This window comes from Anomalospiza imberbis, chromosome 15 (assembly GCF_031753505.1).
Source record: "Anomalospiza imberbis isolate Cuckoo-Finch-1a 21T00152 chromosome 15, ASM3175350v1, whole genome shotgun sequence".
Classification (NCBI taxonomy): Eukaryota; Metazoa; Chordata; class Aves; order Passeriformes; family Viduidae; genus Anomalospiza; species Anomalospiza imberbis.
The window spans coordinates 1320631-1334374 of NC_089695.1; the positions used below are offsets into that span (position 1 = coordinate 1320631).

Genomic DNA, 13744 nt, shown 5'->3' on the forward strand with positions numbered 1-13744 from the left:
GTGCGTCCCCATGGCTCTGCTGCCACGGGGTCTGCCAGGGCCAGAGTGCACACCACGGGGTCTGCCCGCCCTGGGGGGACTGGATGCTGCCTCTGCCTTCAGGAAACCACTTCAGAAATCACTGGTCCTGCACCAGCGCTTCCTGCCCAGATGAATGTCTGTGACGCCATGTGGGAGCAGCCTGTGCTGAGCTGGGGCAGAGCATCTCCATGCCGAGGTCCATCAGCAGGACTCAGACTGAGCCCGGGCCATGCACACCAGGGAGGTGGCCACGGCCTCCAGCTGACCACACAAACCCTGCAGCAGGGGGCTGAGAAGCCACCTGCTGTGTGACGAGTGAGGACATGAGTGCATCCTGCTCCTCTGGCCAGCCCCTGGGGTGTGACACGCTGGCCTCTTCCCAAGCCGAGCTGCCGCTGCCTCGCGCTGACAACATCCACGACTGATTTGTGGCAATGACTTCAGCGCCCACAAACATCCTGCCTGCTCCTGCCCTTACTCACATCCTGCCCTTCCTGCTCCCCCAGCAGCAAGGACACCGGCCTGCCACCAGGCCAGGGCGGAGGAGCACAGCTCCTCACCCTCCCTCACGCTGGGCTGGCTCCCACCCCGCCCACGGCTGATGGCACCCAGTGGCACCAGCACAGCACGGTGACACCTTCCCCACACTGGGCAACACAGAGTCCAGCTCACAGGAGTTGTGGGTGATGTCTGGAAACCATCACCCCATGGAGAACAGCCATCACACTGACCTACCTCCTTCCCATTCTCTGCCTATTGTGCAAAAGCAAGAAAAAATCCTCTGCTTGATCTCAATCAGCCATTTTTAAGTTCCACAGTGGATAGCAGCTATTCTGTGGATTCACCTCTGCTCTGGAGATAGGCTGAAAGAGGTGGAGTGGAGAATGGAATGCTCTGAGGAAACCTCAGAGCCCCTTCCACTGCCTAGAGGGGCTCCAGGAGAACTGGAGAGGGACTTTGGACAAGGGCCTGGAGTGACAGGACAAGGGGGAATGGCTTCACATGACAGGGGCAGGGTTAGATGGGATATTGGGAAGAACATGAGACCCTTCTGCCCAGGGAAGCTGTGGCTAACCCTGGATCCCTGGAAGTGTCCCAGGCCAGGTTGGACACTGAGGCTTGGAGCAGCCTGAAGGTGTCCCTGCCATGGCAGGGGGTGGAATGGGATGGGCTTTAGGGTCCCTTCCGACCCAAACCATTCTGGGATTCTGTGATTCTCCTCTCCCAGGAGGGCTGACTGCACAGAGGAGCTAGAGACAGATCAGTTCTCATGTTAGGAAGCAGGACTTGGACAGGCTTGGTTTAAGTCCATCTTGCAGAACCATTATGTTCAGTTCCAATTCCCTCTCTTTTCTGTGTGCTCACTGTGAATTCCCCAAATGCAGCACAGTCTTTCAGCACTCCTGCCATGGGATCAATCTGGGCAGGCTCCCAGGCCTCACTCACTGCTCCCTGTTTATGTCCTTCACACTGTGCTGTGACAGCCCATGCCACAGGATGCCTTGGACAATCTGGGCCACACATTTATGGCCATGGACCTCTGTGTTTCACAGCCCAAATCTGGGAACCTGCAGCTGACCATGGACACATCGCTCATTCTGGAAATGTAGGCCACAAAGCTACTTTAGTTCTGCTTTTGCTTGTAAATCAAGGGCTTACATATGTAATTGGCCCAACCTTAAGAGCAAACAACAGCAGTGGTAGCACTGTGCCAGCAATTATTCATGCCTGTAATAAACGGCTGTAAAATTGAAAGCCAGCCTTTAAAAATCTGGCTCCTCGCTGCACAAACAACAAAAACTCATTTGCAGGGCTTGGCCAGGGGAGTTTTTAATTTGGGAAGAGAGATTGAGGTGGGTGAGGATTTATTTTTTCTCTTTTCATTCTCTAAGAACACCACTCATGCCCACGTTTAGGTCACGGATTACCCTGGCTACATTTCAGCACTGTGGAATAAACCCAGTGAGAGGCACAGGGGACAAATATGCCCTCTGCATCCCAAGAGTTGGGCCCTGGGAACAAGCACAGCTGATCCCCATCCCCTGGCAGTGGGAACAGTGAATTGTTTGCAGCCCTTCCTGCCTCCAGGCTGAGCCAGCAGCGAGCCCACAGATGAGCCACCATCCCTGGGGATGACACAGCCACTGGCCCTCCAGCTCCAGGCAAACCCCGTGCTGCTGCTCCATGCCAGGACAGGGATGCTGAGCCTTGCACAGGTCCTACCAGTTAACAAGAGCATCCTGGCTGATAAATCACTCCTCAGGGTCGAGCAGCAAACATCCCTCTGCCTCCTGTGCCCTCTTTAACCAACCGTGGCTGCCACACAGCGCTCCTGGGCTCGCAGGGGCAAAGGTGTGATGAGATCATTCCTTCTGCTGTGCACATTTCTCACCCACAACGCCAGAACAATAAAACTCTTCCTGCACGTGGCTGAAAATCTCCTTGGTGGTGCTGAGCAACGGCACCAGAGGAACGAGCAGGAACTGATCCCTGCTTCCTCAGTGCTCACCAGGCAGGAGCAGATTCTTCCCACTCCAGCAGCAAATGACAGTAGCAGGGACCTTCCACACGCTCTGGACTCCCCAAGATCAGAAGGTCTGAGGCACCGACAGACTTCCTTACTGGGGAATCAACCGTTCCGCAGCCTCCTCTGGCATTTCTGGGGGGCTTCCTCCTGCTTTAAGCAGTGGCAGAGCACGAATGGAAGAGCTCTGTGAGGACTGCTCTCCCTCTCTGCTCTGGAAAGCTTCCCTCGTCAGAAATCCCCTCTAACTACCAAGTTTTAGTGTCTTCTGAAGGAAGCCGCATTCATCCCAGTTCAGAAGGGACCTTTTGGCCTAATCCCCACTAGAAAAAGAGCCAAACTGATCCTCCCATCACACAATTAGCAGCCACGGAGACTTGGCTACACCGGGCGATGCGGCGCTGCTATGACAACAGGAACGGGAGCGTCGTTCAGGGGCTCCCCGAGAGGGATAACGGCAATCACGGCTCCGAGAGGCAGCAATCAATGGGAGCTGTCGGTACCAGCGCGTTTTGCTGCTCCGGGCCAGGTACTCGGGGGCCCTGGAAGCCCGACTCGCATTGTTACGGCACGGTCGCCGCGAGTACAACTTCTGAGGACAGGCAGATTCCTGGGGAGTAGAGATGAATATTCATGAAGGAGCTCCGTTTGGGAGAGGAAATGAATCAAGTGTGACAAATGCCGCCTATTAGGAAAAGAGGGTGGCGTCTATTTTTAGTGGAGTTAAGCAAACATTAAAGCTCACTCTCTAAGAACTCCAAATAATACCGCTCCCTGCTCTGCCTCCCCATCGGCAGATAAGAATTTAGCAGCACGTTCCCACCAGCCAAAACCCGCTCGCCTCAACAGAACTTCTCCGATTTAGCCCCCGTGAGTGTTTTATAAAAATACAAGTTTTAATCTCTCATCTGCATAGGAAGATGTAACGGCTTCCACCAGGATTTATTTTTTCCACTCCCTTCTCCAGCATCATAAGGCTTGAAGGAACCTTTTTAAGACGGAAGAAAACGCTGCATTGAAATCTCCTAAAAGAGCACTCACACGGAGCTGTAATCACTTCAGATGCACAGAATTATCAGGAGGAGAAAATTCATCTCACTTAGAATCAAGCCCCAATTTGAAGCAGAAAGGAAGAGGCTTGGTTTGCCACCGTGCCAAGCACTCAGACTTTTCACTGAAGTCAAAGAAGCTACAGCTGCTCTGAGCCATTGAAAATCATGCCCAGAATCTCTAGCGAAACTTGTTTGCAGAGATGGCAGCAGGCTGATAAGGATGTTGACTATTCCAAATAGGCCCACGTTATTTTATATTTTTAGAGATACTTAGTCTGCCTATTACTATTATTATTAAGCAGAGGTGGAGTATTTACTGCCCTTTTCTAGAAATCTGTACAAATGCTGCTTTTCAGCAGACTCCTCTGTTCTTCTGGTGAATGCTCCTTCTTTTACTTTTCAGGCTTATAAATGTCCAATTAAGGAAGACAACAATGAGAGAATAGTGCCTAACAAAAACACCACCATGCCCACAAAGCTACTTGAGAGGCCTTCATCCCTTGGGATGCTTGCTCCCCAGCCAAGATTATGACCAGAGCATTTGGAGAGCAGTAGGACAGGGGTGGTCCTTACAGTGAGCACTTAGAAGACCCCTGGGCGGGGGGGCATGAGCCAGGGGTGAAGGACCCTTGGCACAAACTCTCCAGGCTCAGTCCAGGCTCTGCTGGCTCCTCCATGCACCAAGGGCCCAACTCTTCAAGGCAAATGCCCAACGTGCAACACCACGTGGCCTCTGTCACCTCTCCTGTAGAGCATCAAACACAGTCTTAGCGTGGGTTTAAAAAGAAGCTGATCTGAAACTAGACATGCCAAGTGTTCATTATTGATACCAGTCTCTGGCACCAACAGCAGAGAGACACAGCCTTTCCCAGGGCATCCAAACCCTGGGAAATCCTCTATGGCTTTGGAATCACAGATGGTGTCCCTCCCTGAGGTCCCCTCCTTGGCCTTTCCTTCCTGAGTGAGTGTTCTCATGATTCCCGCTCAGCTTTCAGGTTATGAGCTCCCCTTCCACCTGGACGGGAAGATGCCCATGGTTAACAAAATGTGACTTGTAACTGGGTCCACTGGGGCAGCCTGCATGCCCAGCACAGCTGGGACCCCACCAGGACAACAGCCAGCTCACAGAGCTGTCCATACATCACCTCCTGGTGCTCGGCAGGGCCATTTGTCAGGGCAGTTGGGCCCGGAGTCCTTTGGAGAGCACATCTCCGTCCCTCACCATGCCAGCCCTCAGCAACTGTTGCCATGGTTATTTCATTGGAGTGCTTTTCATCAAGGAGATGCTGCCACTGCTGAATTGTCTCTTGCAAGAGTTATATAGGAATAACTAGCTGATAAGTAGGAATAACGGGTTCGGACTGCCCACGGAAGCCAGCGATCCCAATTATTTTTGTTTTGATCCTGCCTTTCTTTTGGTCTCCGCCAGGCTCAGGTTTAAAGCGGGGTTAGAGATAAGCAGCAGAGAAGGAACGCTTCCTGATGGGAAACGCACTTGGCTCTGCCAGGAGATTAAAGGTCTCTCCTCACACAAAGCCTCTGCTTTTCAATCAATCCTAAATAGGCTCTAACAAGGCACAGCAATCAACCAGGCAACATATATCCATCCTCACCTGTCGGCTTGGGGCGAGGAACGAGATATATTTGCCGGTTCCATCATGCTAATTGTTAATCAAGATATTAGCGGCACAGCCCCAGAGCCGTTCATCAGCCGGGGCAGTGACGGATGTCCCGGGCTGCGCTCCTGGCCCGCAGCGGGAGCGGCTCTGCCGGCAGGGGCCGGCCCACGGCTGTGCCGGGGCTCGTGGAGAGCCAGCCGCCTTTCAGACCCACTTTCAGCATCACAGAATGCAGGAATAAAGGCTGCTCTGGAGACCCAGGGCCGTTTTGTTTAGTCCTCACTGAAAGCTCTGGGTAATGATGGATCTGCTCTTCCCCCGCCGACGGGGTCCCACAGCGCAGGCCGTCAGGCTTTGAGCGGCAGAAACGCCTTTTTCTGCTCTCTGCTGTCCCTGGCACAGGGTTTGGGTAGGGAGGTGCTACCTCAGACCTGGAGAACAGTGCAGCTGGAGGAGAGGCACGTGGAGCCCACTGCGGCCTGCAGAGCCACCAGTGTCATCCAAATCCCAGCCTGTGACAGTGGAGGGGCTGCCCAAGGAACAGGACCCTCCCCACGGAGGGATGCAAAAGAGCAGGGGAAGATCTCAGCTTCGTTCACAGGAATGAGCCCAAGAGCAAAAAAAAAAATCTATTAGATTTTTCTTTCGTCCTTTTTGGGGGGCATCAGGCCCAGCATCGCCAGCCAGGCAAGGGAGGGATTGTCCTGCTCTGTTCTGCACTGGAGTGGTCTCACCTTGAGTTCTGAGACAGTTTTGGGTGCCACATCAGAGACCCAAAGCTGTTCCAGAGTGTCCAAAGGAGGGGCCGGGCTGGGGAAGGCTCTGGAGGGGCCACCCGAGGAGGGCTGAGGGCACTGGGCTGGTTCAGCTGCAGCAGAGGAGCCGAGGGCAGGGCTCAGGGAAGGAGGGAACGGCTGCAGGGGGAGCTTTGGGAAGGACATCAGGGAAAGGTTCTTCCCCAGAGGGTGCTGGGCACTGCCCAGGCTCCCCAGGGAATGGGCACGGCCCGAGGCTGCCAGAGCTCCAGGAGCCTTTGGACACCAGGCATGCACAGGGGGATTGCTGGGGTGTCTGTGCAGGGCCAGAACTGGACTGGATGATCCCAGTGAGTCCCTTAAACTCAGGATATTCTGATTCCAGATGTCAGCCAAGCACACCTTGCACCTGGAGCTGGGCAAACACTCTGTGCTGAGCCATGGAGACACTCGGCAGAGCCACGGGGTTTGACAGTGTGTCTGCCTGGTAGACATACCTGAGCTGCTGCCACTGGACTCAGACAGCCAAGCTGAGCCCCCAGGCTGGTGCCAGCCCCGCTCCCGGGGGCTGTGCTCCCCTCCTTGCACTGGCAAGGCAGATGTGGCTGCAGAGAGCCACAGCCCCTGGCAGTGCCCGGACACTCTGCAACCGCCCACGAGGGATGGGCTCTTCCTGGAGAGCACTCTGCACTTCTGAACAGCCACAGGCTAAAGACAAAGAAGTGAATGTGGATGATGTGACCCCAGAGAGATCAGGATTCAGCCATTCTCAAGGTACCAGAAGAGACAGAAGACGACTTCGCCAATTCCAGCTGAAATAGCTGGATTTAAAGAAATTAAATTTGTCAGTTCATTAGTGTGTAACATAAGAATGAAAAAGGCATTGCTAATTCCTGATCCACTAATCCACAATCGGCTGATCTGCAATCCCCGGAGTCCCCAGGGAAAGAAAAGAAAATCCACAGCAGCCCTATAGTATCTCTCCACGACTTCTGGCCAGCCCCTGCAGATAGAGCTCAGCTACAGAGCCTTCCTCCCTGTACAAAATCCACCTCAGCAAACTTGCTGCCATCCTAGGGGGGCTCAGGGATAACAAAAATCAAACTGCACTTGTCAGAGTAAGCGAACACTGGATGTTTGGTGAGGTGCTGGGTATGATGTCCCAGGAGTTAGCTCAGCTCCCCACAGGTCTGCAGGACCAGCTCATTTCCAGCAGTGCTCCCACTCATCAGGACAATTAGCAAGGTCCCAATCACCTTCTTAAGTGGGAGGGCTGCTGTTGCACCACAGGAAGGGGTGCTGGTGCCTGTGAAAAGACTGTCCTGGCTGCATCTAGGAGATGTCCCCTGTACCTTCTTCCCAGCTGAGGGACCCATGGATGCCGTTCGTTATCCAGTTTGCCCCAGCAAGAGCAGTTCAGTGCCCACACACCTGCTGAGCACACATAGCCACGGGCCCCCGGCCACGTCCACACTTTAAACCATCATCTCCACAGCCAATTTCAACTTCCCACGCCAAATCCTTCCTTAAATTCTTCTCAACACTCAGCCCCATTCAGCTGCCTCAGGGGGAGGCACCCACAGGCCTCTCTTTGGCACGTGGGCCATGGCAGCACAGCCTGTACACAGAGGCCAGACCAGCAGTGAGCACCAGGTGGGAAACTGGGAATCCCCTGGGGCTGCCACCACTGCCCTTGACCATCCCCTTCATGCTCTCTCCAAACAGAAGTGCTGACATAGCTCCAGAACAGACCCCAGTTTGCCTTTGCAAAGCAACTTTGCCTTCACTTGCTGCATCTCCCCAGCTCCAGAGCTGCTCAGGACTTGCTGACCACGAAAGCACCACTATGAGCAGTAAAGCCAGTTTGCACAGGGAGGACTGGCTGCCAAAACATGATGGAGAACTCTCCTTTCTGCAACACCTTCTTCTCCTCCTATCCAGCAGAAAATGCTGTAAATGTCAGTGGCTACAGACCCCAGAAATATCCACAAATGCTAAAGCCACCACACATAACACCACCTGGTGTTTCTTCATTATTCCCTTCCCTCTCACAGGCAAGGATGGGAAACCTGATGAAACTGTGCAGGTCACACATGGAGCAGGAACCCAGAGCAGAGCCCAAAACCCCATGCCACTCCCATACCTCCACATCCCCAAGTTTTTTGGAGCGTGCTTCAGAACGTTTCCCCGCTGCCTGCTCAGCTCTCTGTGCAGGGACACAGGAGCCATCGTGCCCAGCTTCGGAGGCTCGAGGCAGAAATAGCAGCTCATTACCCAAGTACATCATCCACACAAGGACCTCGACACACCACCATCCCTCCCTCCCCCCGACCCACACCTGGGCCACCCCTGCCCTCCTCCAGCCACCGGTCCCACTGGGAGGGACAGCTCGGGGCTGGCTCTGCCAGGTGACATCTGTATGTCTCCCCCTGAGCTCTTCCTGCCAACTGCATTGATCCCCACGTGCTGCCAGGGGAGCAAGCCCTGACTCACCTGCACTCTTGAAGGTTTCAATTAACCATAAAGCCAATTCCATTTTGGGGCTCCATCTGTCTTTATTCCTTCAGGGACTAATAATGCCACACCGTGTGTTTTCACACACTAGCTGAACTGAAATTAAGGCAGATTTCAATATGAAGCACCTGAGAAAAAATGCATTTTTTAAAAAGAAATCTCAGAGTCGTTACTATTCTCAGCTTGGAAAAACACCTTGTTAAGTAAAAGCAGCAGGGTATTAATTTGGAAAACAACTCGGGTGAGTTCCTGCTCATTGCAAGACATGCAATCGTATTTAGGGGCTTTTATGACAAAGTAAGTATGGAAAGATGACACAACCTGCTTCCAGAAGGACAGGAGGAACATGCAGAGGAGCTCACACAGGCTCCCATGTGCAGCCTCTGAGCAGAGGGATGGATGCTGGCAGCAGCCACCCTGCTGCACCAGGCATGGACCAGCACCCAGAAAGCCTCTCCAACCCTCCCTGTTGCAGTGACAGAAATAGACAAAACCCAAGAACTCTTGTGGTTCATCGTGTATGGCAGGTTTGAGCTGCTCAAGGCTTCGGGAAGCCTCATTTACATGTCAGCACACCCTTAGCACCTGGGTTTTGTGTTCCTTCCTCTGCAATGCCCCCACGGGGCCTTTCCAGCCAGCCAGGCCTGCACGTCCACTTCAATAAAGCAATTCTCATGTTGATCTGGTGGGTTGTACAAAACAACAGCCCTAATTATTGATCTCAGCAGATGCAGCTAAGGATTAATGACCTGTCCCTTGGAACTGCCGCTGCAGGGCTGTGCCCATCGTCCCCTGGCTGTCAGTCTGGCAGCACTGGCACGTCCCCTCCCTCCTCACCCACATGGAGGTGTTGTCCCACATGGTGACAGCTGAGACTGCGATGCCCAAAGCCAGCTTCAGGATGATTAACAGAAGGAAGCAGTTATGGTGAGCACCGGGAGGGAATAACTGAGGCAGTCATGACTGTGGAGAGCAGCAGCGACAGGACGTTTAGCATGACCCACATTTCGCCTGGGCTCCAGCTAACACCACCTCACTGCAGGAAGAGCCCTTCCTCTCTCCCGTCCCATGAGTTCAAGGCATTCAGAAAAAAAGGAGAGAGGCTGGAAAGGATGTTTGCAAGAAATTATACGATGTGCTCTGCACTGAATTCATAAGAGACATGCGAGACGTGAGAAGTGCAGAGCGCTGAGGGGCACGAGGATTCTGATGGAAGCCAAGATCCTTTGATGGCAGCCTTTTGGAACTGGCTGCAGTACCTTGGAAACTCATTAAATGCAGCAGAAAGGACAAGTGACGTACATCTATTGATGCTCTGAGCAGCAAATTAGTTTTCAAACCTATTCAGGGCTCCCGCAGTGGCACCGAGGGGCCGAGCCTCGGTGGGAAGCGGCTGCGAGAGCGTTCCTCCAGCTCATGTGGGGACCCCAGCTGCCTTCAGGGAGGGGATGTCACCAGCCCAGCTCCTCAGGGACATCAGGTGGCCACAGACAGCTGCCCTGAGCATCAGGGCTCAGAGGGCTGCACACGGCTGCTCAGGCAGCCAAGCAGGGAATCATCCCCTCCCAAAACATGCCAGGCTGCTCCTAGGGCCTCTGCTGGACATCTCCTTTCAAGCAGAAAGGAGATAATCTAAAATAAAGGGACATCAAAACCCAGCTCAGAAGAAGACACAGAATGTCAGCACCTGAGGGAAGAGCAAGTAGTTAACAGTGATGAGGAGTTTCTTCAGAAAGAGATAATTTCCAGTAAGCTGTTGTTTTCTCTCATCATCTCAAACACCTGGAGAGCCTCGAAGCAGCTGAGGTTGGCAGCAATCTGGTAGAAGGCCTAAGGAGCTGTCTGCATGGATGAATAATCACCTGTTTCAATGAATCTTTAAGCACATGAATAGACAGATGAGAGAAAGCTTATCAAAGCACTCTATTAAGAGAACAGGTAGGCTGGAAGATGCCAACCTGGAAACAAGGTTGATCCCTCTTCAGTCAGGACAGCCAAGGGCTGTTCTTGGATGCCATGGGAGCCTGCAGTTGCTGGTTTGTGTTATTTTGCCTCCTGTGAAAGCTCTGCTGCCCTTTCCTCAGCACAAAGAGAGGAGTGGGGAAGAAAATATGGTTAAATCCACAAGAGAGGCCCCAAGAGGCATGGGCAGCCCTCTGACATCCTCTGACAGCCCAGTTCTGCCAGCTGGCAATGAAATCCAACAAAAGCCACCATCAGGAAGGGGTAGGAGGGTGCAGACAGCAGGACCTACAGAGGCAGAGATGGGATCTGCACCCTCCCGTAGGGGCTCAGACAATGGCTGCAATCATAAGGGTCAGTGCTGTTCACCCCAAACCCTGCTGGGAGCAGGTCCTCACTGAGGCTGGATCCTGCATTTCCCACTCCTGTTGTTCATCTCCCAGTCTCCTATTCTTCCCTTCTTTCTTCTACTCAAGGCACTTTGTCAAGCTCCCTTCTGAAACACACCACAGTGGGCTGCCACAGCCTCCTGCACACCCTGAGCAAAGAGCAGAGGCAGATGCCTCCTCCTGGGGAGAGTTTTACACCTATTGCTTGGAGGGAATGCAGAGAACATGCCAAGACCTGGGAAAATCACAGCAGGTCAAGAAAATAAAGTAGGTGGTTAGGGAGGCAAATCTCTGAAGCCTGTGAAGGCATTAGCAGAGTGTACAGGCTGTAGTAAAAAGGATAAACAGAAAACACAGGATCACAGAATCATTTAGGCTGGAAAAGACATCCAAGATCATCAAGGCCAACCATTAATCTCACACCACCATGTTGACTGCTAAACCGTGTCCCTAAGTGCCAAATCTGCACAGCTTTTCAACCCCTCCAGGGCTGCTCCAGTACTTCACAACCCTTTCAGTGAAAACAATTTCCCTAAACCTCCCCTGGCAGAACCTGAGGCTGTTTTCTCATGTCCTATTGCTTGTTACTTGAGGGAAGAGACCGACCCCTGCCTGCTCCACCCTCCTGCCAGGGAACTGTAGAGAGCAAGAAAGATGAATAAATAGTGGCTGAAGAGACAGAGGAATACATGTTGTGTCCAGCTACAGAACCACGTCTGCACTGGGAAACAGCAAGTTTGGGCTGGTTTTTTTGGCAGAAAGTGATTAGGTAACCAGCCTGAACATGTATTTTAAATGGAAACCACCACAATAACTCAAAGGCTTCAGCAGAGAGCATTTACTAAACACGATGAGACAGAAACAACATGTTTTATATAATGCATGAGCTGGCTGTGGTGAGTCTTTCCCTCCCTGCTGAAGCTCTGCTGGAGCAGCTTCCTGGTGCTCCCCGTGCCTGTCACAGCCCTGGGCAGCAGTGGCCGTTCTGTTGGGCCGTGCTTGGGGGGCAGGACACCTCCCACAGCTCTCAGAACACCAGCAGCTGTGGACTGCGGAGGCCCTGCAGGCTCTGGGAGCACCCTCTGCTCTGTGAAGGACTCAGGAGGACAAGGCCACCTGCCTGAGCCCCAGGTAAGTGGGAGAAGCCAGTGGAGCCCAGTGCTGGGGGAGCGTGTGGGAGCTCACTGCCCACGTGGGGTGTGAGGCCAAACACTCCCATTTCATCCTCACTGCCTGAGCTCCGTGTCCTCTCACAGCACCAGCCCAACTCCAAGAACTCACTCCAGAATTCCCATGCTCTACAGAAAGGATGACATCCTCAGCCTAAGCTCAGCCCCATGGGCTGAGGCCAAGATGTCCATCCCACCTTGTCCAGGCTCCAGCAGCCGCAGGCACCTGAGGAAAACACACCTGGCATGAGACAAGGTCCTGACCCCACCCTCTGCCACTTCCAGCCATCAGCACTGCCCCAAACATTTCTCCCCAAGAATCCAGGAGCAAACCTAGACTTTTCCCTCCTTGTCTTCCTGAGAGCACAAGGATGGCAGTTTACTCATTAATTGTTAATTACACTTCCTTGTTAGATTTCTGAGGCTGAAAAATGTTTAGGGATTTATTCTTCTGTGTAATTAACCACAATGATGAAACAGCCATTTATACTGCTCTGCAGTTTTTGTTAAGGTTATTCATAATGGGGAAAGGCTAAATAGGTTGAGTTCATTATCATTACAGAAAAAAAATTGAGGTGACCCAATCAAATTAATTTGAAATTAAGTGCAGTGAGGCTGATAACTTCACACAAGTCAGGAGTTCGAATAAAAATAGAGGAGACAATCTACAAAGCAAGAAATTATAAGCAGTCAAGGAGTGGAGCTGGAATTACTGCAACTGGGAGATGGCAAACACATGGTGTGGGCAAACAGGGCCACTGAAAAAATCAGGGAAAGTGGATAAAGAGATGGGCAAATACTGCAGGATGTAAAAGGAGAAGCTGGAGGAGGAAGGGATGAAGATGGATTGGAATTAAATGGGTAGGGACAGTGCTTGTTAAGCTAACCAGATTTATTTCTCTGCACAGAAATTCTTATGTCCTTACAAGACAGCATCGAAGCAAGGTCTTTAATTTTACTTTTCCTGGGTTTATTGCTTGGGCCTCTGTGTTATTTAACACCAGTGAGCAGCAACCAGTTTCAGTGCACAGCTGGACCTAACTCAAACCCCTTAATTCTGCGGGAATTTAAGGTGTCCTGGAGGAGCTGCTGCTGCTTCTCCAACAGAGCAGGGAAGTCTTGTGCTCTGGAAGGATGGACACCACCAGGGGACTGATGGACAGAGCAAGGAGACAGCATTCCCTCTTCCCTGTTCCCTCAGAAAAACAGTGGGAAAGCAGAACCAAAGCCAGGAGGAGCCCACGATGCTGAGCTCTGTTGACACTCCAGCACAGCAGGAGGAATCAGAGCCCATCACTCAGGGAGCTTCTCTGAGGCTTCTCTTGAGAAGCAAACACATGTTTTGTGCCTCTCTTGGCTTTACCAGAGTGGGCCAAGCTCTGAACGAGCCTCGGAGCTGGGTAATACAAACAATGCAGAATGGGATACTCAGGATGCACATGGTCATCCTTTAAGGGGTTTAATCTCTGGGAAACAGCTAAGACAATCCATGGAAACTCATGTGTTGCTACATGATCATGCTTCTCACCAGTGATGAATTTACTCCCAAGCCTTTACCAAGCCCTGTGACATTATTTTAGCACTCAGGGCCAAATGGGAACAGTGAGAGCCCAGCAGTACTGGGCCTGTGGGCAGAGGCTGTGCTGGGACTGTCCTGTGCACTTCTAGGACACATGGCAGATGTCAGCTCATCCTTGTCCCTGGCCATCCCACGGGGTGGGTTTTTAAAGGTCGGGCCA

General features: G+C 52.5%; 1 protein-coding gene and 1 long non-coding RNA gene across 8 annotated transcripts in view; both read right to left on the reverse strand.

The window, feature by feature from the left end:
• Positions 1–13744, reverse strand: part of SIL1 (SIL1 nucleotide exchange factor) — a 92547-nt gene that overhangs the window by 14818 nt on the left and 63985 nt on the right. The window lies entirely within an intron of this gene.
• On the reverse strand, positions 1331–4678 carry LOC137482859 (uncharacterized). Its single transcript, XR_011004250.1, has 2 exons — positions 3587–4678; positions 1331–3155 (listed from the first exon to the last, which is right to left on the reverse strand). It is a non-coding gene; the product is annotated as an uncharacterized lncRNA (long non-coding RNA).